The sequence below is a fragment of the Acipenser ruthenus genome, chromosome 8, assembly GCF_902713425.1.
Source record: "Acipenser ruthenus chromosome 8, fAciRut3.2 maternal haplotype, whole genome shotgun sequence".
Lineage (NCBI taxonomy): Eukaryota > Metazoa > Chordata > Actinopteri > Acipenseriformes > Acipenseridae > Acipenser > Acipenser ruthenus.
In genome coordinates this window covers 34427669-34455239 of record NC_081196.1, presented here as the reverse complement: position 1 = coordinate 34455239, position 27571 = coordinate 34427669, and the positions used below count along the sequence as shown (strand labels likewise).

Genomic DNA, 27571 nt, shown 5'->3' with positions numbered 1-27571 from the left:
CAAAATTGTCTTTAAAATTCGCGACAGTTTCACGGGTTAAGTATCATATTTCACGGAATGTGCACAGAACTATTTTATAAATAATGTGTACAGATTATTATTATTCTTTTAAACATCAAATATAGAGATAAATGCACTGACATCATCAAAATCAACGTCAAAGTTATTCAAGCACTTTACAATAGCTTGTGAAACTGTGCTGTAATTAACAGCCTGTAGGTATAGTGTATCTGCAAGGACAGCTTTCAGTTCTAGTACGTCAGATGCATGTTCACCATTTAGGTCTTGCAAAACAAATACAATGTGTAACCCATACTGCTCTTTGTGTGACCACTGACAAGCAACCAGACTATTTTACCAATTCCATAATCTCCTGCTTGTGATACTCGGCAACCTTAGCTAAGAATTCACGTCTCAGCTGGGCTGATGAAGGAATCACTCCACCATTTGCTACTCTCAGTCTGTAGAATTTACGTTTGGTTGTCCAATTTTTCAAGATGGACATTTACACAAACAAACGCCTCTGTCAGGTCAAAATTCAATGTGTTTCGTGCTTCACGGTTTTCAGTGGACTTTTGGAACATGGAAGTCACCGTTTTGTGTTGCTTTGCAAGTAAAGCAGTAGCTGTGCTGCTCTGGAATTCTGCTTTTCTCTTTCGGTGAATACTTGAATCTAAATGCCCGTCAACAGCCGATTCTCTGTAGTGATCTACAGTAACGTTGCAGGACGTACAGAAGAGCTTCCCTCCATTGCTGTGTAAAACTCCTGCTGGACACTGCTTTATGTGATCTGCTGCAGACACATTTTTAGCCTTTTTAGAAACATCCATTTTCTTGTTACAGTGTGTAGTATTTTAATTTCCTGCCTAGATTGCATATAGTCACATTACATAATCACTGCACAGCACTAGTGCATGGCGAATAGTACACACAGGCACATAGCAGAGCTGTACAGTTTTGTTAATGTGACTTTTTTTGTATTAAATACAAATAATAATGATGAAATAATGTATTTTTGTTTCTTAAGAATCAGGATTTACACAGGGCCTTACACATAAAGTGAACATAAAGCAAAACTGATGTAACCATCTTTGGTTCATCACAAATGCATTCTTTAAAAGGAATTGTTTAATCATGATCTTGCAGTTCTGTTGCCTATTCATAGCCAATGTTCCCTTGTGATCGTCAATTAAATAGTACTTTTTATCCAGCTGACTTAAAATCAGCACTTGAATATTGCTTTGATCTGTGACACACTTTATCTTGTGGAATATTTTTCTGGACCATGCATAGGTTTAGAATGAAAATAAATGTAAATGAGTACAATGGAAAAAATAAAGGTCTTTGAAGAATCTTACCAATAATCCCTTTACCAAGTAGCAAGTCATTTTGCAGTTTTCCCATGGTTATACAGAACTATCTACCTAGTTTACCATGGTTTGCCATGGCAATAAATAGCAGCCAGTACAGTGTTTCTAACCTTTCTTTAATATGGGGTAGTGGGTTCATTTTTCACTCCTGAGATTCTGTTTCTTAGTGTAATATGGTACGAATTATACTTTTGTTTTACAGCTAATTCAAAATGAAATATTTTAATATTTGTTTAAAATTTGAAAGCATATTCAACCATGAAAAACCCATGTTTGTCCCAGCATTAAAATGTTTGTGTTCATGTACTGTAACCTGTGTGAAAGTTATGTATAATTATTTAGCATTAATCATTAGAATGCAGAAGGCACTCAATTACTTAATTAGTGCCATGGAAGCTGGGTGTCATCGGCTTGTCTGACTTCAACAGCTGGTCAATGCAGTCTCCCATTGCTCCTGGAATGGCCACGTTTACCGGTTGGAGTCCAGAGACGTGTGTGATGTACAGTATTGTGACAATTATTTACATTAGTCAATGTTACTGGTAAGACAGCTAGAGGACTTATATTTGCCTTCCACTTCAGCGCATGTGTGAATGTTTAAACAACACATTAAAGCTATAAAACAAGGTAAGTGTTTCCTATCTGAAAAGACATTTTTGTATTTATCATCCTAAAGGAAAATAAAATATATACACGTGATATATGTACAATCTAGAAACCTTGCACATACATTGGTTGTGCAAAATGTAAAGGTTACTTGGAAAGTAACTGAACATTTATTGAATTCAGTCCAGAATGATGTACCTTTAGATTGTGCTAGACAATAACGTGGTTATGTGTTATTATTGCAGTAATATCACTTTCTTACCTATTTGCAGAGGTTACTGACGTGAAGATCGATTTCTGAAATGTAGACTTTATGCATTTATTATTTTGTGCTGGCTATCATATATTTTTAATTATTATAAATGTTAGACATGGGATGCACAAACAAAACTAAATTATATAGACAACGGAGGCATTGTATTGCTTTTTGGATCAATATATATTTTTTTAAATTGCACAATATTTGATTGAACTTACAAATCAAAAATTGATGTTTTGTTGCTACCAGCTTGTACGAAATGCTATTGGGGACAATCTAAAGATATCTATCAAGATTATACCATTTACTCTTGCAAACCCCAGGAGCACATAAAACAAAATCTTCACTAACCACACTCTTGCAACAGCAAGACACCTATTACAAACACTCAACACTCAATTTTTCTAAGCTTTTGCTCCAATAAACACATTTAGGCTCATGATTCTTAGCCACGTGCCTCACAGTTGAAGACCAATACAAACAATCTATTATTATATTTTTAATGTTTATTATTATTATTATTATTATTAAAAACATAACTACTACATAAATTCTTACATATATGCATGTTAGCATCTCACAGAAATCTCTAGTCTGTATATATTTAAAACTGAAACGTATATATATATTTTTCTTTGGTTTTGTACAAAATTGTTTAGTTAAGAACATAAGAACGAAGAAAGTTTACAAATGAGAGGGGGCCATTCGGCCATCTTGCTTATTTGGTTGTTAGTAGCTTATTGATCCCAGAATCTCATCAAGCAGCTTCTTGAAGGGTGTCAGCTTCAACAACATTACTGGGGAGTTGGTTCCAGACCCTCACAATTCTCTGTGTAAGAAGATGCCTCCTTGTTTCTTTTTTCAGGTCGAAAAAGTCCTTTGGGTCGACATTGTCAATACTTTTTAGAATTCTGAATTCTTGAATCAGATCGCTGTGTAGTCTTCTTTGTTCAAGACAGAATATATTATTTAAGCCTGTCTGCATATGACATACAGACAAGCTTAAAGAATCTATTAAATCTGGAAAAATTCTGGTTGCTCTTCTTTGCACTCTTTCTAGAGCAGCAATATCCTTTTTGTAGCAAGGTGACCAGAACTGAACACAATATTCTAGATGAGGTCTTACTAATGCATTGTAAAGTTTTAACACTACTTCAATTGATTTAAATTCAACACTTACTATATTTCCAAGCACCTTGTTGGCCTTTTTTTGGCTTCCCCACATTGTCTAGATGAAGACATTTCTGAGTCAACATAAACTCCTATGTCTTTTTCATAGATTCCTTCTTCAATTTCAGTATCTTCCATATGATATTTATATTATTATTATTTGTTTATTTAGCAGACGCCTTTATCCAAGGTGACATACAGAGACTAGGGTTTGTGAACTATGCATCAGCTGCAGAGTCACTTACAATTACGTCTCACCCGAAAGACGGAGCACAAGGAGGTTAAGTGACTTGCTCAGGGTCACACACTGAGTCAGTGGCTGAGGTGGGATTTGAACCGGGGACCTCCTGGTTACAAGCCCTTTTCTTTAACCACTGGACCACACAGCCTCCTTAATAATGCACATTTTTATTGCCTGCGTGCAGTATCTTACACTTTTCTATATTAAATGTCATTTGCCATGTGTCTGCCCAGTTCTGAATGCTGTCTAGATCATTTTGAATGACCTTTGCTGCTGCAATGGTGTAATTTTGTGTCATCTGCAAATTTAACAAGTTTCCTTAATATACCAGAATCTAAGCCATTAACGTAGATTAGGAATACCAGAGGACCTAATACTGATCCATGTGGTACTCCACTGGTTACCTCGCTCCATTTTGAGGTTTCTCCTCTAATCAGTACTTTCTGTTTTCTACATGTTAACCACTCCCTAATCAATGTGCATGCATTTCCTTGAATCCCTACTGCGTTCAGTTATCCATTGTCGATGTTGCAGCCTCAAAAAAATCAACCAGGTTAGTTAGACACGATCTCCCTTTCATAAAACCATGCTGACTGTCTCCCAGGATACTGTTACCATATAGGTAATTTTCCATTTTGGATCTTACTATAGTTTCCATAAGGTTACATATAATAAAAGTCAGGCTTATTGGTCTGTAGTTACCTGGTTCGGTTTTGTCTCCCTTTTTGTGGATCGGTATTACATTTGCAATTTTCCAGTCTGTCGGCACAACCCCTGTGTCAAGAGACTGTTGCATGATCTTGGTTAGCGGTTTGTAAATAACTTCTTTCATTTCTTTGAGTACTATTGGGAGGATCTCATCCGGCCCAGGGGATTTGTTTATTTTAAGAGCTCCTAATCCCTTTAACACTTCTGCCTCTGTTATGCTAAAGTTATTTAAAACTGGATAGGAATAGGTTGACAAGTTATTTAAGTTAGTTAAGTTAGTTATTTCTCTGAATATTTTTTAATTGATCTATTAAACCATTTTGGCAATTTTGTTTTAGATTTAGATTTATCTATTTTTGGGCTGTAATTATTTTGTGCCTCTAGTACTACATTTTTAAAAAACAGCCATCCTTTTTCCGTGGATGTTTTCTCTATTTTACTCCAATTTATTTATGTTAGTACCTGTTTCATACCTTCATAGTTTGCCTTTCTAAAATTGTAAACCTTAGCTTTAGTCTTTACTTTTGGGGTTTTAAAAAGCACTTAAAATGAGACCATGTTGTGGTCTGAGTTTGCCAATGATTCTCTGACCTCTGTTTAGTTATTCTGTCTTAATTATTTGAAAAGACTAAATCAAGGCATGCCTCCCCTCTAGTCGGTGCTTGACAAATTGCGTTAGGAAGCAGTCATTTGTCATTTCCACCATTTCAATTTCGTCTGTTGTGCTCCCCACCGGGTTTTCCCATTTTATATGGGGGAAGTTGAAATCCCCCATTAATATAGCTTCTCCTTTGTTGCACGCATTTCTAATGTCATTGTATAACTATTTTGCTCTGTGCCTGAATCTATAGCATCCCCCTATTATTATGCACTTTGAATTTTTGTCCATTATTCTGATCCATATTGAGTTGTTTTTTTCTTCCAGATTTAACACCTGGGCTTTAAGACTATTTTTGATGTATAGCGCTAACCCTCTGCCTCTTTCGTCCTGCCTGTCTTTCCTACACAGTGTATACCCACTAATATTATATTTGTCTCCATCACTCTCAGATAACCAAGTTTCTGTAACACCTATCACATCATAGTTACTTGTTGGTGCAGTAGCTTTAAGTTCTAACATTTTGTTTCTGAGACTTCTAGCATTTAGATAAATACATTTCATGGCTGAGTTGTTGCCCTTGTTTTCATGGTTTGAAAGAGTCCTTTATAACTCTTTCAAACCATGAGTACTGAACATTGATCAAAGAGCACGTTGTTGTATGCTTTTACCGGAAACAGAAGTGGTGCTGGGTTATGTCGTTTTTAGAGCCATTTTAGCAATATAAATAAGGAAACAACTGACTACAATTCCAGGTACTGTATAACACACAGTGATAACAACACTTGCATGAGTTAGAACATCTGGAAAACATTATTTTTGTTTTTCAGTTCAGTTTATATTTTTAGCTGACAAAATTTCAATTTTTGCTCTATGTTTGAGGTCAAGAAAGAATTGGTCACACACATGCTCCTAAAACAAAATTGATGATCACAACAACTTTTGTGTCACATATGGGACCACCTTGGAGCACTGCTTCTGAGATTCCCAAATGACTTGACATATTTTATAAGCAATCGGTTTGTAATCAGCCCATTCACATCTATCCATGTAGAAATAGGTCCTATCAATGCTTCATATGGACTGATTACCTGTTATTTCTTTGACATTCCACTGGAATACCATGCCTATTATTTTACAAGATTACCAACTTTACTCAATTTGAAATCATTAAAATGTGCAGTCATTATTTTAAAGCATTTCATAAATTTACCTAAAGTTAAGATGGGTGGTTGATAGTTATGTCCTTCACAAAAAGGCTAATAGGAGTCAGTATAAGGCTGACCCATATGGTGTAAATGAGTGCATGCAGGCATTCCTTTAATCAACACCAGCCACCAGAAACCCAGCTAACTTGTGTACAGGTCGATTTTTTGCAAAGATTTGAATACATGCCTAATGGATATGCAGAATGAAAAAAAAAAACAAAAAAACAAGATGGTGTTTGGTCAGGTTGCATTGTTCAAGTGCGTACATTTCTGCACAAACTATAATCTTGGTCCCTTCAGCAAGATATCTTCAAATTACTGCTGACGAATTCCCATTTTTCTCTCTCCCATAGAACCACTGACACAGAGAAAAAGATCACACAAGATTTTAATTATCAGGCAGCATTGTAGCTTCCCTAAGGTATATTAATTCATCAGCAACCCTCAGCATTCAGCTAGTTCTGCTTTGCACTTTAAATAATACATATTTAGACTGTAAGTAGCTTTATTAGGGTGGAAAAATGTGTTCAACAACAAAGAATTTCTCTGAGCATATTACTGTTAAAACAAAAATATAACGTCCTTTATTCTGCAGCTAGTGGAAGATAAAAAGTATTGTACACCTACATCGCACCTTGGGAACAGTCTTTGTGTTAAAATAAGAAGGGATAGACTCATAACAGATTCCTGTGAGAGTTGTCTTTGATTGGAAGGAGCAGGGATGGTTTCTCTCAAGTTCAAAGGACTGCCTCTTGTGTTCTAGAGCCAACAATAAATGGGCACTGTATAAGCCAAAGCGAGCTTGTTTTTATAGTAATTTACAACACAGCCTTAGACCAGAAGCCTGTAGCTTACTGAACATGTTATTAAATTACACCCGATGCTTCTTAAATAGATGACAATGGGCCCTATTCCCAAAGCTTTACCCAATTTAAGAGTGTTGATTAAGTCTGTTAAGGTGATTTAAATAATAAAAACAACTTTGCATATCTTCATCAACAATTGTAAACAGTTTCATGAAAATCAAACTACCATTCTTCTGTTGACAAAAAAAAAAAAATCAATATTATAGTCATTACCACATATTTTCACAAAGAAAAAAAAACACTTTCCAGAAATGATCAACAGAGACAATTATGTAGGGGCTTGTAAGTTGTCTTGATTTGTTTCATTTCAGAATTGTAATTGGGTTTTATTTCTAATGATGATTCAGAGTTAAGAGCTTTAAGAATGAATACAATAAAAACAATAAAAAACAACATTGTGGACTTTTAACTGTAGACTTTGAAACATGCTTGTATTTTAGTTCTAGTTGCCAAGTCATGTTTCATCTCCACGTACAAAAGTCTCATTAGTCTCAGGAAGAAAAATATCTCCTTAGGCACAATTTTGATGACTAAAACATTTCCAACAGATGCCGTTTTTAGCCCTTATCACAGCTCATCCTTCACAATTTCTAGTTCTTATTGATGCGGACATGAAAAGCTTTTCATTTTGACATCAATCTTCTAAAAATTCAAAAGAATCCTTTCTGCAGTCAATAAAGTATTTGTAAACACTACAGAGTGACATGCAGATTTGTAAGCTGTTAACAAACAAACAATTAACAAATAATTAATTATCAAAATGCTCACTAGGACCTAAGCATATATCAATGTGGCATGGACTTGACCAATTCCAATACAAATACTCCTCTAACTGACTTATTGAATTAGAGCCTGCCATATAGTCCAGTGCATGTTTTGGTTGATTGCAACTAAAATGCCAAACTGTTATATTATTTCAAGTTTCCCTGTGTATATGTCATATGCGCATATATAAATATTGGTATATGGTATAGATGCATATGGCCGATTTATTCAATAATGCAGCCCCTATTTCTTTTTTTTTTGCAAAATAAGTGTTTTGCCCAAAACAAATATAAAACTAATGAAAAACAATTTTTCAGTCCACTGGAAATTCCAGCTGTCTATTTTATCACAGAATGGTTGTGATGAGTTCTCTGAGTTTATCATAGAATGAAATTGTATTTGAAGTGGTAGAGTATACATGTAGGTATATATCATAAAAAAAGCCATTATGTCTTACCTCAAGACCCAGACAATCAACACAATGCAGCAATCAGATCATCCACATGAGTGAGACTGAGAATAGGCTTGGTCATTTCCTTTCTTTTAGGAGAGAGACTGATACAATTAAGGCCAAAAAGTTTCTAAAATGAGTCCCACACCTAAAGAGCGAGACTTGTCATGTCTGCCATGTGTGCAGATTATATACAGAAAACATTCCAGAACCCAGACAGTCACCTCTCAGGCCTTTGTCTCACTATGGAGCAGGAATGGGCAACTGGTCCTGGAGGGCCCTTCTACACCAGGTTTAAGAGGTAGAGTATAATGAAATAATTAACTGCATTAGGATGTAGATAGAGGTTTACTTGGTGCAATTAAACAAGCAAGAACACAATTGTTACACATTTCTTGTATATTATATTATATTATCGTGAGGTTAACAGATTTAGTTGAGGAGTGAAGTTTCTATTTCCAAGGGTGAAAGTGAAACATACAGTACTATATTCAAATTAATATGCAGGAGTCAAAAAACAATAATTACTTTCATTCTTTTATCAGTTTATTAAGGCAAGACAACATGAGACAATAATTAAAACCTGTGATTCTCAAATACCTTTTTGATGGCAAACAACAAAAAGGCTTGTAAAAGAAATCTGCATTTTCTGTGTTATGTAATATACCTTCAGGAGAAAATGAAGTGCGGTGAAACTGGATGTTAAAACAACCAAGAAGAAATGCAGGATTTTGAACATTTCAAGTTTTAGCGTGAATATGTTATAGACATATTCAAACGTAGCGTAGGGGCACCAGTGCTAATTGATAATATAAAAGAATGTTATTTTAGAAAGGGAGAATGGTGACCATTCAGTTAGGTTCACACTTGTTGAACTGTTAAAGTAATGTCAAGCTGATTACAGTTCTTTTCATAAATACCAAAATGGATCTCAAATGGTACATGGTGGCTGCTCACGGTCAATACAAATGAGAACACACAGTATAATGTGTATACTGTGTGTAACAAGTGTTTTTGTTGTACAGCTTATAGTTTAGGAATTTGGAAAAGTTTAGTTAGCACTCCAAAGACGGAGTTAGGCTTTTGTTTTGTTTTGTTCCAGGGTTTTATTTGGTCAAATATTTCAAGGGTGCAGACCCGCCTTGACCTGTGGGCTTTACCACACAGGAAACAACAAGAAAATGTACTTATTTATAAATACGTCAAACATTTCCACTTTGTTTGCTACAAAATGGGGAGTGGTCATGTGACCACCAAAACACAAACAGGGTTTCAGACAGCAACACAAGAACAGATGGGGTAAGTAAGTTGTTTTCCCCTTTTCTATTTACATGGTTTATTAATAATGTAACAAGTTGTTACAAGCTGTACACTTAAACGGATTTAGAATGGGAAATTGTTATGAAAAATGAAATGATAAACATATATCTACATAACTACCCCAGTTTATTCTTACACTGATATGTGTCAAACAAAAATTGACTGTATTTCTAACAGGGGCAGTTACCCAGTCACACGTGGTACCTACTGATAAAATAAATGTGTAATTACTTGGTAATGACTGGTGCCACGGTGTTGCCACGTAATTACATCAGGTAACAAAATGTTTTTTTACAAGGACAATCCCATGTATTTACACAGCAGTTACTGCGTAAGCTGGAACTGTTGGGTATTACAAAAAAAACTGTGTGACTGTTCAAAGTTACACATATAAATCTAAAAAGAAACTATCTGGATCAGGTACATAATTGCTTTGAGAAAAAGTGGGAACAAACAAACCTTCCTTAATTCTACTGTATAGGATTTATGAATCCCATTCCACTTTTCAGACTGCTTGCAAATCTAGAAAATTTTTACAAAAGGAACACTGAAAGGGCTACTTTTAAGCATTCACATTTTCCCAATATTTAATTTCTACCCTGTTTAATATCTTTGGGCCCGATTCACATACCAGTGGTAAAACTGGAGCTAAAATAGGAGGTGTGCTATTATCACTCCTCCAAACTTTACACCTTGCTTTTGCTGTAATTCACGAAAGCCCAAATGGTGTTTGATCAGCTGTCAGTAATAAATAATTTGTGTTAATACCACCCTTTTAAAATGATAGTGTGTCTTACCTTATTATCACCTTTAAATAAATTGCCACATGTAATACCTCCAGTACAGCTGTTCTAATATACCAGTAAGTATTGTTACATTGTTACTTATAACGTTTTTTTTTCTTCTGAGTTGTATTTCTGTTGCTTTCAAGCAACAGCAATGTGACATGTAATATTACATGCTGTGTAGGATTTTATGTAATTAATCATGGTATTAAAAATGTTAATTATTGTTTTTTCCTTTTGTGTTGAGACACAGAGAAAATATACAGTATAGTCTATTGTAATCATGTGGTATAGTTTTTAAGACGTTTCGCATATTTTAGTGCCCTGTATGCAGTTGTCTAACTTCATTCAAGGTCTGATATGGGGCACATGGAATTTCCCTGGTCTAATTCTTGATCTCTGATGCCTTCCAATAACCAAAGAATGACAGAAATCTTCCTATTACTCCTGTGTATAAGAATGGGACTAATACTACATTTTTTAAAGCTGACCTCTCCTGGTTTTAATAACGCTACATTGAAAAAGCGCTAAAGTGTCTTACACCTTCGTGGCTCATATAATTAACATGGAAACACCCCAAATGCATTCACAAAGAGCTATTAAGAAAACGTGTTAATAGCTCTAATTCAAGCACAGAGACTGATATTTGTGGGGTTAGTTTGCTGAAGAAAGGATGCTAGCATTGATATTAATTCAGAAATTAACGGGCCCTATATGTGTTCTGTATGATTCCATACTTAGATAAAATCATTCTTTGCAATTCTTAATAAGTATTCCAGCAAAAGTTGCTTCTGAAAAGACTTCTCAAAGCTGTGGAAGCATTACACTTTGTGCTGTGCACACTGAAGGCTTCCTAACTTAATCAGCTTTGAGGAGTGTTTTCAGAAGCAATTGATCCAAGCAGAAACAACAATAGAAAATCATAGAGAACACACACTAGGATATTAACCAGGTAAGAAATTCAATATCAGAGAAAAGCTGATGATATGAAGTATCCATTTAAGGTTGTATGGGTACTGTGACAATGCTGATGAAAATGTGCTTTAGCCGAGTACTTGGCTTCTTGGCTAATCAAGGCAAGTTCACCAAAAGAAAGAACCCCCACCACTAGCTAGCTCTCAGTGAAAGAGGAATATGATCACGCTGTGCTGCTTTGCCTAAAATCCTTTCAGTAAGGTTTATAATTCCCAGTGAGCGTGATTTCCTTAAGCAATTATTGTGTCATAATTCAAGGAGTGTGGCAATTTCATTTAATGGATGCTCTTTACAGAACCAGCTGGCAACCAGTGTCAGGTGTATTGGAGATTGTTGTGACATAAAAGAATTAAGTGAAAGGTGAAGCTGATCTAGCCAAGATTCTAATCTGTGAAAGAAGCTGCCTTTTAATTATTATTTTTTGTAAAAGCCATTAAGATTTATTAAGGCTGTGATTACAGAGGGATGGGAAATAAACCTGTGAGTGTGCAATTTGTTTTTAAACTTCTTGTCCATGGGACAATATTCTAGAAAAATCTATAGTCATGTATGTCAAAATAGAATATAACTTAGAATTTTGCTTTTATTAAACAATAATGTTGATGAGTTGACAGATCTATCTGATGGTGAATGTGGTAAGCAGAGCACTGTGCTTGCTCACGCAAGGCTAAACAACTTCTGCTAAGAAAGCATGAAAACGGCCATTTAAATCGGGTACGTTATGGTGTTTTCGGTCTTTTACATCTTTTTAAATTGCACTTATATTTTCCAGTCTTTTACATCGTTAATGTAATTTATCACATTTTTCCACCATTAAGAAAATAGTGTGCAAATATTTATCATAAGCAATACATTGGGTCTTGTACATTTTTTTTACTTGTGCAACTTTGCAGTGACTTCTCATTTTGTCTTGTTCGTTGTGAATAGTTTTTTCCTTTAAGAGAAATCGGTTTTCAGTTTAAGTTTGGAAAAAAAACTATTTATAATTAACGGTAAATGTACCTGTTTTTGACAATAGGAAAATACCCATCAGATCGTAATTGATTGCACCTGTACCAAACTCTGACAGTGTACCAGTTTCTGACAGTACATGGGTCAAGTTTTGGTATGCGTACCACATTGTGATGATGTACCACTTTCTAACACTGCACAACTACGTTTATGAGCAGATCATATACGGAATATGACTATTCTAATAAGTATAACCCATTCTCTATTTATGAAACATGATAAGCATAATTTTTCATTAAGGTGTCAAACTGTTAAAAGGAAAACAGCCAACTAATCTGCAGACTAATCTGATGGGTAAAGAAACACTGAAGACTAATCTGTAGACTAATCTGGTGGGTAAAGAAACACTGAAAACTAATATGCAGACTAATCTGGTGGGTTCTGTAAGAAAGTTTTCAATACTGTACTTTGCTTCCAAAGAGAACTTGTCGACATATCATCTTAAACTTCTTTGTTGATTTTTGCAACAATTATTTGGGTATTTACCCTCAGTTAAAAAAAACGCAAATTGTTAAAACCAGTTCTTCCATTTTCATGCACTGATTCAAAATGAAATGTGAGTTTTTGGCAAAATATTCTAGGCATGCATAAATGAATTCGCATGACTGCACATGTCTTCTGACTGACTACAAATGAGACACTATTCTTCTGATGACACTATATGGTACAACACCAGGCATCGGGCAATATGAATTACACACCCCTGAAACACCCAGGCTAATGGAAGGGCATGCTACTTCCCTACAATAAGGCTGATGGGCTAGCATTTTATTTATTTATTTATTTATTTATTTATTTATTCTTATTTCTTAGTATAGAAATGAAAAAGAAACTACTGATACACAACGATAAAAAAAAGGGGTACTGTAAGGGATTTTAGTGTTTAACCTGATAAGGTCTACCCCATAAATGGGATTTTTAATTTAGATTAAATTTGATTGCCCCTGAAAACTGAGTTATTAAACTGAAAGCTTTCTTAATTAATGTTACAGGGTGTGTCTATTATATCTCATTGTTATTTTCTCAAACAAAAGGGTATTTACAGTTTTGATAAGTCTATTAAATATATATTAAAATATTTTTAAACAAGAGGTTTATTTGTTAAGAGTATGATGACATAGAAACTGATTTGCTTTGTGTGTAAAACCTGAGAATCAGAATGTGTTGTTGTAAGAACACAATGAGTGGGTCTTTCAAAGCTCCTCTTCAGTGCTTCAGTCTCTGGTCACTAATCACCAAGGTTATTTTTACTTGAAAAGGTTTTAGTGCTTATATTTATATTCAGGACATGATTTATATAACGAACAGCATCAAAGGTTTATAGAGATTTAATATATAAAAACAGATTTAGAAACTTGCTAAGAATTCCAATTGTAGGTGGACCAGGAAATAATCAGACATTTGAAGAATATTAAAAAGCAAGCAAAAACACAGAGCAATGTATTTAATATGTTTTGGAAGGCTACAAAATGTGCCCATTCCTCAAGCATCACCACCTCTCATTACTGCAGAGAAGCTGGAGTGGAAATCTTTAATCGTGTATGTACTCCTGTGAGTGTGAGACCTTCACGGTAACATGAAATGTCTGCTCATTATTGTGTTCATTATTAGGGTTATTCTATCGGCGATAGAGCCATGGTTTATGCATCGTTTATGCTGTCGAGCAATTGTATTTGATATATGACGGTGCACTGCATTGTATTTAGGTTAGGGCGCTTCCCTTAATGAAGTTGCCACAGCTTTACATGTGGAACAAGTGTTTGTTATAGCTATATGTTCGGTAATCTTCCAAGAGAAGGGTTCATGCTAATCTTCAGTCTTTACTGCTAACAGTTAGGAACTAGAGCAGGGGTCTACACCCTCATCATGGAGAGCCCCAATCCTGCAGGTTTTCTAGGTGTCTTTTATTTATTTGTTTATTTATTTATTTATTTATATTTATATAGCGCCTTTGACCAAGGCGCTTTACAATTATTAAGCTAAACGGTACAATCAAGAGAAATGGTGGAAGGAAGAAGGTACATTTATTGAGCAAGGGTGAGGAAGTAGAGAGTGGTGCTACTGTGAGAACAGAGGCTAGGGCAGGGTTGGGCAAGCAAGCAGGGTCCTGATCAGGGGTTAGGGGCTAGGGCACGCAGTGGGATGGGCTAGGGTGAAAAGATGTGTTTTAAGGGAGGAGCGAAAACTGCGTGGTGTAGGTGACTGTTTTATATGGAGTGGAAGTTTATTCCAATGAAGGGGAGCCAGGAGGGAAAAAGAACGGAAACGGGATTGGGCACAGGGCGAGGGTGGGACCGAGAGGGACAACAGGGTTTGAGAGCGTAAGGGACGGGAGGGAGCATAGTAAGTGATAAGTGCAGCCAGGTAGGGTGGGGCGAGACCGTGGAGGGATTTATAGACTAGAGTAAGGAATTTAAATAAGCAGTGATAGTAAACAGGGAGCCAGTGTAGCTGGAGGAGAAGATGGGAGGTATGAGAGGAGCGGGGGAGGTTGAATATGATACGGGCAGAGGCGTTTTGAATTTGCTGTGGTGGTGTGAAGGCATAGGAGGGAAGGCCAAGGAGAAGGGAGTTGCAGTAATCGAGACGGGTGAAGATGAGAGCATGAACCAGGAGTTTAGTGGCAGAGAAAGAGATGGAGGGGTGTATTTTACGGATGTTAAATAGGTGGAATCGACAGGCGCGTGTAGTGGCCGAGATATGATCAGCAAGGGAAAGGGTAGTGTCAAAGATGACGCCGAGGTTGCGAGCAGAATTAAGCGGAATGAGGGACAGGGGAGGAAATGAAATGGTGGGGGGGAGAAGGGGAGGGGAAGAAAAGGATTTCAGTTTTACATCATCAATGGCTAAAGATCTGGAACACCTGTAAATCTTCACTAATTAATCCAATAATTGGTGCAATTAAGTAACTGAGAGCTTGGTTGAAATGAAAACCAGAAGACACTGTCACTCTTCGAGACCCTTGGACTAGGGAATAATAATAATAACAAGTAAACATAGAACAATGGAAATGTTTATCAATCGTCTGTTTGTAAACAAAGACGGTATTCATGCAGGTTAAACAATGTCGTGTAAAGGAGAAGAAACACGTTTGTTGTAAAATATATTCATGTTTTTATTGTAAAAAGTATGAATGGAATGAATGTTAAATAATAGTTTATTTTTGTATTTAATTGATCCTTTAGGAGTATTTAATGCTCTGTCTTTCCTTTCCTGGGCATTTTGTTATTCGTGATCTTGTCTTTGTGAGTGTCAGTTTTATGTACAACCTGTGGGCATCAGTTGTAACATGTGTGAAGTATTCTTCCAGTGCCAAAATACATATTCCTGTGAACACTATCAAGTTGCTCTTTCCTGCGTTCCAAAAACCTGAGGTGAAAAATGTGATTGTGGGTGGAGGTAAGCTCAGACCATCACCCCATCATAACTTCACAATAGCAAGTCAGGAATTGCCTTGAAGAACTATTTTTAATGAAATCTTAAGAAAATAACATGATTAATAACCCCCAAGCAGCTACAGTACAACAAACTAATGCAGTAATTGACTTGTGTTTACATGCATTAAAACCATTTGTATATTATTTAGGAGTCTATTTGAGTATCTTTTTAAATAATTGTGGGTATCTGTAGGGCTACTCACAGGGTCATTGCAGATTTTAGGGGCAATTGCTTATATATCTTCCCAGTGGATATAATCTTTCCCGTTTTAGGATCTTGAATTTGAATTAAAGAAGTCAGTTATGTGCTCCTTGTGCGTCTGAGTTTGACTTCAATCATCATCTGGCTGTGTGAGAGGCTGCTGTCACTATGCTGTCAATGGGACCCTTTGTGATGTTTGTTTAGCCAAAATCGAAATCCAAATGAAAGAGAATGGCAGAGAGTCTCCATGTGCCTTATAATACATAATACATCATGGTTAGCAGTAGTAAATGATTCATGTGCGTGACAACCAATTTACTATTATTATTATTATTATTATTATTTATTTCTTAGCAGACGCCCTTATCCAGGGCGATTTACAATCGTAAGCAAATACATTTCAAGTGTTACAATACAAGTAATACAATAAGAGCAAGAAATACAATAACTTTTGTTCAAGTGTGACAAACCACAATTCAATAATACAGCAGATAATAGTGATAGTTACATCAGGATATGATTAAATAGTGATAGTTACATCAGGATATGATTAAATATAAAATACTACAGGTTAAACACTTGGCAGATTACAGTATTCTGAAGTACAGGATTAAATACGGTAAACTAGGGGGCAGATAAGAGCAAAATAAAACACGTTTAAATGAAGGGTGATAGTGTCCCAGGATACAAACAGAGGAGTTCTACAGGTGCTGTTTGAAGAGGTGAGTCTTAAGGAGGCGCCGGAATGAGGTCAGGGACTGGGCAGTCCTGACATCTGTAGGAAGGTCATTCCACCACTGCGGAGCAAGGGTGGAGAAGGAGCGGGCTCTGGAGGCAGGGGAGTGTAGCGGAGGTAGAGCCAGTCTTCTAGTGCAGGCGGAGCGGAGAGGTCGAGTGGGGGTGTAGGGAGAGATGAGGGTCTGGAGGTAGCTGGGTGCAGTCTGGTCAAGGCATCTGTAGGCTAATACAAGAGTCTTGAACTGGATGCGAGCAGTGATCGGGAGCCAGTGGAGCGAGCGGAGTAGTGGAGTAGCGTGGGCGAAGCGAGGCAGAGAGAACACCAGGCGGGCAGCAGAGTTCTGGATGAGCTGGAGCGGACGGGTGGCGGACGCAGGGAGGCCAGCCAGGAGGGAGTTGCAGTAGTCTAGACGGGAGAGTACCAGGGCCTGGACTAGGAGCTGGGTAGCATAGTTGGTGAGGAAGGGTCGGATTCTTCGGATGTCACATGTGTTTCAAATGATTGGGTATAACAATACACCATCATGAAATTCAGGGAGCCGTTTGCTCTAAGATACAGCGGTATATCCCCAGAGTTATAGAGGAAGTCATGAAATTCAATGGTAGCCACCTTACTTCTAGTTTATTACAGAATTCTGGCACTGCATGAGCCAGAATGGTGTCAGCGCTACAGACTCCTCTATTAAAACGCTTCTTGGTGTAAGCAAGAAAACTATTAGAAATAACCCATTTGGACTGTTTCCACTGCTGCATATCAAAGGTAATTTGAGCATCAAAGGTAAATCTGTGCTTGGTGACAACTTGCCCTGCTACTAAAAAAAATGGGTGCAGGGACAATTAATTGAAATTGACTATGGACTTCTCTCTGAGATAATCCCTGCACTAGAAGCTGGGTAGTATCATAAACATGCTTGCTGCTTTTTTACTTTGATTTTTCAGAGATGTATTGATTTTTGAGCCGACTCAAGCCCTATTAATTGTGCAACAGGTTGCAGGGAATTTTCAGGGGTGGACATAACCAAGCTAAGGAAAAATCACAGCAAAAGAAACGGGTGGTACCAGTATCTCCTTTATAAAAGTTTACCATGTATTTTTGCATGGTATTTTTGCAGTTTCACCATGCTTTTCCCATGGTTATACTATGCAGTTACCCTGGTTTGCCATGTTTATTAATATGCTTTGCCATACCCCGCTATAATTTACAATGCTCACCTATACTATGCTGTACTACACTTTGCTATGCTTTTACTATGGTATTTATAAGGGCGCTGCCACACTCAATCAGTGGCAAACCCTATTGGATAATTAAGAGGTTTCATGGTGTTCTAATGAAGAACTCGTCAAATACATATTGTACTCTAAAAGGCATTTTGTGAGCCAATGAAAAGTAAACATTGAAAAGGCACAGAACTCCAGGGTGCCCATCTACTGCAAGCCAAGGACTACATAACAGTCTGATTAAAGTTGGCTGGTCAAATCCCTATGGGGTGCAGTGTTTCATCTGTGCTATTCTACCATGGCATTGGAATTTATCAGCAGTAGTGCTAAGAGAGCTGTGGGAGGGAGCTGGAGGTTATTCTGATTCTGATCTCAAATGGTCTTGTGGCCATGGAAACAAATGCAAGAAATTACAGCAAAGTATATTGAATCTATCTTTAAATAACCTCACTTTATATGCTCTTCAAAAACCTGAAGAAGAATATATTAGCAAGTAGGTCTACAGCGAGGCAGATTTGCAGTATCAAAACAGCGTCATGAAGAATGCTGCATCCTGTGCTGTAGGTCACGTGGTCTGATTACAATTAGACTGATGTAGTGAGTTTGAACTACAATACATGAAATACCAGATAGCAGCAGTAAACTTTCATTTATAGTGTTTTATTTCAATTATGTACATACTGTATCCCTAAATTACAGAATACAAATAGGCAAAGAACCAAAAGATCTTCAGCACAAGAAAAAAGGGGCAGTGATAATAGTAGAAACTGTAAGAAAATATATTTACTTCATTAGCACTCCTTTAAGCTGTGATATAGTGTGAGCTACACTAAAAGGAGTGGGGGATCTTAAAATAAAAAGGGAAGGAAATAGTAAATATTAAGGATGAACATAGTAAGTACAGTAACATATACAACGTTCTGCATACACTACATTAACACATTCTTAATGGTGGAAGCAGCAGTTGACCAAGCAGTCCCTGTCTTTGCACTGGTGTAATGTGCACTAGCAGTGCTTCTCTCAAGAAGCACGATGGCAGTGTAACCAGCTGCAATTTAGGGGTATCTCAGTTTCCACCCAACCCTGTAGAACTAACTGGGTTTTTAAAGAAGACTGAAGATTGAAGCACAGCGTCTATTCATGTCTTCAAGCCCTTCTCTCTGTGCGCAGTTTGAATGGGCAATTTGGACTGACTTATGAACCATTTAAAGGTTAAGAATCTCACTTTTTTTTTTTTACTTTTCCTGTAACCTTTAAAATGATACAGAAAAAGGATACAAAAAAAAAATCATACTGAAGCAACAGAACTCAAAAACATCCTACAAATGAAAGGTGAAAAAAATATACAAATACATTAAGAACTAAGATTTAATGAACTAAGATTTTAAAGCCCCTCTTAGAAATCTTATTGTCTGCACTGGCAAGATTAATCTGTTCACTGTAAAACTAGATTATAAGAAATACTATGTTGAGTAGACTAACATATCCACTAATGCCTACATCAGTGTAATGACATTGTTACAGTCACTTACATCTATAGAAAACAGTTAAAAGCTATTACAAGTTTCAGTGATGTTGGAAAAGACTAGCTGGTAGGCTGTTAAGTGATTCAGTTTCAGAGAGGTGAATAAAACACAGAAAATTCACATCAATGCTATTGGCATACATTTGGTTGGGACATCATCACAATACTTTCCTATAAATGCTACTGAGAAACTCTGTAAAGAGGGTGAGAATATTGATAACCAAAAATAATGTAAGGTGCATGTCAGTGGAAAACCTCAGTACCAGGAGACATTGACTGGTACACGTGGCTAAAATCAGGGAGAAACGGTAGACAGGAGGGAAGGACAGGTGGAAGACTGTTTAACCAATCTCCCCTCAGCAAGACCAGTGAAAACATTACGCATGACTTCTGAGAAGTCATTGCTGGGATACCACGACCAAGATCCGAGATTCCACTGTAGTAAGAAACACCCCATGCAATACATTGCCCATCACAGGAATACATTTAACTACTGTATACAAAACCCAAGCCAGTTAACCTACCATTTTTCAACGTGTTGTAATAAGTTCACAATTAATATTTGTTTAGAAAATCCATAAACTATAAACTTACATTGACAAGACTGAGCTAAAAAGCCCTTTTTTGCAGACACAATATAATCTGTGAGAAAGGGGGGCATTGCTCAAAGGTGGCCCAGAGTTATTGGCAACGTGGTCTTGGAGTTAGAATCATAAGTAGGGGTTAGTTTTACAAATACAAATTGCCATGAACAAAATAAATAAATACAAGTCAAATACAGTGTTTTTTAAACTATGCGTATGTGGTACATGGTAAGAGAAGCTGGTCTTGTAGTGTAAATGAGGTATTGCAGAGATGCCAACTTTTTAACATTTATTTTAATCTATCCAAGCTAGATTTTAAATATTAAACACCACAACTTAAAAAAAAGCTATCAAAATACATACATCACATGAAAGATCCACCATAATTACTTATTTTTTCATTTTAATATTAATACTCGGCAACCATCCCATATAAGAAAATACTATAGTACTGTCCGAAAACAATAGTCTGCTATAGCATTTACTGTAGTATACTATTGGAAACTATACTGTTTATGGATGGCGCTATAGTATTTTTGTATGGGATCAGGCCATAAAACACTGTGTAGTAACCAAAATAAAATTCTTCAAAATGAGTTACACCTCAAAATCATCTACAAACATAAATTAATGGGTGCAGATTTACTGAATAAAGGAGTACGCCACTGTTAAAATTATACAAATGCCATGTTAGTTAAAAGGGTAACAATGTTTTTTAAATAGTTACACAACAACAATTATGGAAAGCCAAATCCTGCAAAAACACTATACAATCTAGGCTTATTCACTAAAATGCAGATACACTGCCAGACAGCAAGCAAATTAATTTAAAAGTCTATTGAGGGTTGAGCTTGCAATACACTACAGAGGCAGATCAAGTGATGCATGCTTGGGCATGTACTGTGGGCTTAGAGTAACATTACCAAGAAAACAGCAACACTGACAGCCACACTTAAAAAATAGTAATACTGTTAGCACAACTTCCAAACATCAGTTTTGCATTATGCCTGAGGTCCAACATGAACAAAAAAGCCTACCACCCACTAGCAGGGATTGATAGCAGTCTCCATACGATAAATGCAGTACTTCAGGAATTACTGAATATCATGCAGAACAATAGGCTGTTACAGTTACAGGCAAACGTATTGACACACTACACTTAATATAAGATAATTCAAGAAAACGTGTTAACTACAAGTGAACATTTGCCACTAATTAATATGACAAAGTGTTAATATGACAATTTGTGGTAGTTTAACAAACAATCTTTATAAAAAAAACGAGAGCACTTATGCAATTTCAAATGTTTGTTCATGACACAAGTATTGGCACCTTTACATTACAAAATAGCTGTACAAAATTAATCAAACTCATTAAAAAATATATTCATTTATTGAAAACCATTACACAGCAACCGAGCTGCATTAATCAATAGCCAGAAAACGTGGTCATTATTTTCAACACCTACTGAAGTAGAACGTTTTGGCAACAAAGCAGATGATGGTCAAGACAAAGGAGTTGGATTCACATTTGAGAAAAGCACTCATAACTAACTACAACAAAGGAAATGGCTACAGAACAGTATCAAAGAAATATGGAATACCAAAATCCACAATCAGAACAATAATTAAGAAGTACCACAGAGCAAATTCAACTGAAACGCTTCAAAGACGTGGATGTCCAAAGAAAATTACAGGTACAGCAGGTAGGAGAATCGTCCGAGCAGCTAAAAAATATCCAAGATTAACAGCCAAGGACTTAAAGAAAGATTTAGAAGCATCAGGCATAATAGTGCACGTACAAACTGAACACAGAAGAGTTGTATACATGTAGACCTCGCTGTAAACCAATTCCTAAAACAAACTGTCTAAAATGTGCCAAGAAATATGAACAGGAATCTGAAGCATTCTGCAACAAAATTCTCTGGTCTAATGAGACTAAAATATAACTTTTCCCCAAAAATGAACCACAGTATGTTTGGAGAAAAGTCTTCAATGAAGAAAACCTGGTACCTACAGTTAAAGGAGGTTCAATCATGATAGTATTCCCAAAAGGCCTGCAAAACATCTTGTGTATGGATTTTCCAATTATTATTTTTTTCTTAGCAGACGCCCTTATCCAGGACGACTTACAATTGTTACAAGATACCACATTATTTTTACATACAATTACCCATTTTACAGTTGGGTTTTTACTGGAGCAATGTAGGTAAAGTACCTTGCTCAAGGGTACAGCAGCAGTGTCCCCACCGGGGATTGAACCCACAACCCTCCGGTCAAGAATCCAGAGCCCTAACCACTATGCCACACAATTGCTTTATTGAGAGAAAATCATATTTATAAAAACATATAATGCATTTACAGGTTAGTAAAATATGCAGTAGGTAATACCATGTACCGACACATTCTTGTTAGTACCCACATCCTTACCCATGACTGACACTTACTGTGTTACTTTTCAACAGAATGTCCCTGGCACTCACAACAAACTTGATAAAGTAAAATAACTCGTTATTTTATAATAATAGACTCTTTTTCGGTGGTGCAGAACTATCAATTAAATTTGGTAGCAACCGATTGGACGATGCAAAGCATTATTTTATTTTAATTGGGAGTTGGGAGGTACTGTAGATCCATACAATAATTAAAATGTATTCTCTGCTTAGGCCAGAGCATATGAAAATGAATGTAATGATGCTGCCTGCACAAAAAAATACATTGTTATTCTAGTCCGGCAGTGTTCTTGTTCATGCCAATTCACTTTACATACCTACAGAGTACTACATGACGAGTTGTGGCCTCCCAGGCTCATTACTAAACTGGAATGCCATGGTGTCTCCTGGAAGTTGTTTTTTATTGATTTTCTCATTGCTAAGAGGGTACAAACAGTGCGCTGTGGTAAACAGCATCCTTTTGGCTCCCTCAACGCCTGTCCAGAAGGTCTCACACATTTGCTCCCACTGTGTTTCATCAATAACACAGTGAATGTTGTGTACCTTACAGAGTTGTAAAATCCTCAACTGACCCACAAGTTAAAACCATGTATCATGCAGACAGACACACAGTGCACAATTTTTTAGTAACAACACAATGAATCTATCAAACAGAGAAAAACCATCCTCCTATGCCCGTTTGACAGCGGCTTCAGGCTTTGCAGACGGAAAAGAGGGTGTTTTTTAATAAGCACAATGTTACCACCTAATTTATAATAGTCCAGCTCTTTTGGCAGGCTTGCAAAATAAATCCCACTTTTTCATTTGAGCCCACATGCGGTCCAAGGATGTTTAGACCAGGGGCATATGAAAAAGCAAACCATTCTCTCGTTGTACATTGTATGAAACATTTTTCTTCATTCTGAACTGCATTTTTCATAGGGTCTGGGTCACCTTTTCCAATTCCTTTAGAAATGACCAGCATTTTAGGCTTGGGAAACTTCTCAAATGAGGCATTGTGTTATGCCTTATTACACTTTGCTGTTTTTACTGGTAAACATAAGGAAGGTCCTTATGTGATAAGGGATATAAAACAAGATCTACAGCCCAGATTTATTGAGGAGATGGAAACACTTCAAGTGCCAATTGCCATAACCTAACCCATTAGGGCTGTTTCAGAACCTTTTCATAACTGAGAGATAGCTTCCCATATTGTTGTCAGGTTTGTTTCATTTTTGACATCAGCATGTTTCCTCAACATGCTTTTCATGCTTTCAGTTAGATAATCAATTCTCATCTTCTAGCAGCCTTCAAAGAAAATGATGTACCACCCGTCTTTTATCTACTGTAGAAAACCAGCCCTTATTCATAACACAACTTAGATTTCCAACGCTTTCATTGAAAGCCTGGCAATTATTTCAGCAATACATTGGATTACAAGGTTACTGCAGTGCACAGATTCGACATGACTGCCTGTCAAAGCTTCACTTCCAAAAGAAAACAACTGTATTATCCCCAAGGAAATATGATCATCTTTTTTCAATTAATAAACTGTTTATTACTATAACTTTTTTACTCAACAACACAGGCGATCAGCAAAATAAATAAATAAATAAATAAATAAATAAATAAATAAATAAATAAATAAAAAAGCAGATATGTAAGACTTCTGATTTTGGTGAAAAACAATTACTGAAAATAACTTGCTCTTTTTTACCTTTTTTTCGTGGTCTCACAAAATACCATTAATACAAAAGCATCAGGTATGATTGACACCTGTTTCATTTGCTGTGATTTGCCTTAGCTTGAATATCTCCACCCAGGGACGAATTTGGTCAGCTGCTGGTCAGAAGCAGAACATGTGTGTGGCAATTTTACAATCATTAAAATAAGATTATTACCATCAGTGCATACAACAGTGTTTTTGCAGCATCTAAAAAATACCGTAGCCAGGACAGATTATTGAGTTGCAACAACGCGTTCCGAAGAGTGTCCCGCATACATGAAAAAATCACTCAGTTACTATAATGATCCTTACACCTTTTTTTCTCATTTTAACACCTGTTAATTACAATATGTACTAAAATGACAGACAGTCATTAAACGAGGAGGCATTCCCCACCCCCTTGCAACATGCCAGATTGTGAATAAAAGGCTGAAAAGCACCAAGGAGGGAGTGCCATTACTAAGATAAGGAATTGTATCATGTTATTATACAAGCCAAACAGACTTTAAACAAAAGCCCCATATTGACAGCAGCACTATTTTATTTTTAATTCTCCAATTGGTAGGCAAGCCAGATGTGGCTGAAATGCAGCAAATCAGGAGGGGAAAAGACTGGATTGCATGATTAATTGGCATTTGAACCTGCCAACCTGTATAAAAGAGACTGTTTTTCAGGGTCCTATATTAGTAATTTCAACCACGTCCCCCAATGTGAGTTTTTTGGGGGACATTTTTAAAATTCAATCATTATGGTATGACACCTGAAATGAATAAAAATATTAGTGAAAAAAAAGTTCTGTGCAACGGGAGTCTTATTCCCATCCCATATGTAACATTATGACAATACAGTTCCACTCTCAGTGCATTCAAAGCCTGGCCTACTGTATGTGGCTTAAACATCTGTACCCTAGTGTTTAGTGTTACGATTGTCAAATCCTTTGTGTTGTGATACCATAATACACACAAAAAACTATTGCAGCACTTTCCTGTTGTAGTAACAGCATCTTAATTATTAAATGAGTTTCAATCTGCATTTGTTCATAAAAGTATCAAATGGGTTTGCTTTTTGTGAAAAAGAAAATAGGTGAGGTTGGTAAAGACCATTAAGAAGCTAAACGGTTTCAGGTCCCAAATGCCACATCTTCTCACAGAGAGTGCATTATTGAAGAGGTTATTAATCATAGCAAGTTCAACACAGCTATTGAAATGCCTGGGCTTTACTTATGCTTAGCGCTTTGCAGGATTTCAAATATGCACTGAGAGATATGCACCAATTGTCAATAGTTTGTATTTCCATTGGTGTCATCGGGGAAACAACAGATGAATAAAACAATATGCAGTTTGCTGGGGTACCAGGGAGTAAACATGTTTATAAATGTGCACAGAACCATTCAAAGCATAAATTATAATATATTTCAAAATATGTCTAAATGCATTTAGGAATATTTTGTGGAACATATTACAATATAAATCACAATATATTTTTTTTAAATATGTCCATGTATTTCAGAATAAAATGTGGAAAATTGTATATAAGTAGATCTCCATTTATTAAAAATATATATTTGGCATATTTTAAAACATATTTAAACTTTTTTAAGCAGCAATGTCTAACTTTGCAATAGCGTTTCTATATATATATTTTAGGATACATTTTTTTATATATATTTCTCAATAGCCTGAGGGCAGACGAAGACCACTGGTATGAGAATATAGAATACCCTGGTTCCACATAACCCACAGCATAGTCACTGTGGACACTAAGAATGCACATGTTCTCTTTTTTATTACTAAGGTTTGTTTATTTAGCAGATGCCTTTATCCAACGCAACTTACAGAGTCACTTACAACATCTCACCGAAAAGACGGAGCACAAGGAGGTTAAAGTGAGTGAGCCGGGATTTGAACCTGGAACCTCCTGGTTACAAGCCCTTTTCTTTAACTACTGGATCATACAGCCTCTGTCCATCTTTCATTGTTAGATTATACACAGTGCATATGTACAGTGCAGCAGCAACCTATTATATTTCTATTTAAATTATCTGAATAATCACTCCTATAACCCCCACTAACACAACTGATTTTTCTAATACAACTAATTATTTGTATAACTGCCCACTTTCTCTACACTTCACAGCAATTAAACATCGCCCTGATATTAAACTACTGCCAGGGTTTCTTACTGGCAGTAGGATTTGTACTGTTTATAACAACCCCCCAAAAAGCTGCTTTAGTCATTCAGTAATTATAATTACTGAATTACTATATATAGCCAGTAGAAAATCTACTGATAGCTTTGTGGGGGTTTCTTATAAAACGTTATAAAAATCAGTTGCCTTAGTGCCAGTAAGAATCCTGCTGGTAGTAACATCTGTCTTAACAATATCTATTTGTTCAGGCTAAGTGAAATCATAACTTTCCCTACTGTTTGAAACTCAAGTAATGCTTGATTAAAAACAAACATAACCTTTGGAAACAAGGTATTCTTTATGCATTGTAGCTCAGCTGAACCGACAGGAAAGTGAAAGCTGTTAATATATCCGAACAGATACGAAGGTAATTTGGATTTATAAATCAGCACACTCGCAATTAAAAAAAGAAAATATATCAAACCCATTTTATGCACAAAAAAAAAAGAATATATACAATAAGGAGTTTCATGATTTCACACAAAAACAGTAGTGCATTTATCATTTACTTACTTGTCTGGAGTCATCTTGTAGATAATCTATTCCAAGCCGGGACGTTTTGTGTCACTTCTTTAAAACGGTGTGGTGTTATTAAGGCTTCGGTTGTGCTATCTTCCCTCACCCCATAAAAGAAAGCACTACTGCTGGTGAATTACTAGACTGATCGTTGTGTGCATGAACTAAATCTGCCGCTGCACTTGTAGCGCGCTGATGACAGATCCACTTGATACACAGCTTCGTGAACGCGCCGCCCCCACACAACTGCGCGTGCAGTTACCCCCCTCCCCTCCGCATCCTTCACCTTCTCCTGCGACGTCCATCCAGACAGCCAAGGTACGCGCTCTATTTTGATTGACAGCTCACAAAGTCAAGGGCAATGGCAGCTGTACTCAATTTTCTTTTCCCAGATTTTTTAACTTTTGTTCTACCTAAAAAAGACTCTCCATTAACCTAAACAAATAATACAAATATATTATTATTATTATTATTATTATTATTATTATTATTATTATTATTATTATTATTATTAATAATAATAATAATAATAATAATAATAATAATAATAATAATAATAATAATTCACTATTATTTCCTATAAGCAGCCTTTTGGGGGGGGGGGATAAATATATATTAACATATATATTTATTATATTTTATTATATATATATATATATATATATATATATAT

At 36.2% G+C, this 27571-nt stretch overlaps 1 protein-coding gene across 2 annotated transcripts in view; it reads right to left on the bottom strand.

Moving 5' to 3' along the window:
* The window catches only part of LOC117406868 (5-hydroxytryptamine receptor 1F-like), a 72758-nt gene extending 45691 nt beyond the window's left edge, over positions 1 to 27067 (bottom strand). For both annotated transcript variants that reach the window (XR_009329366.1, XM_034011232.3), the window contains exon 1: positions 26896 to 27067. The gene's annotated coding sequence lies outside the window, so the exon portion shown is untranslated. The remainder of the gene's footprint in view (positions 1 to 26895) is intronic.
* Between the last annotated feature and the right edge of the window lie 504 nt (positions 27068 to 27571).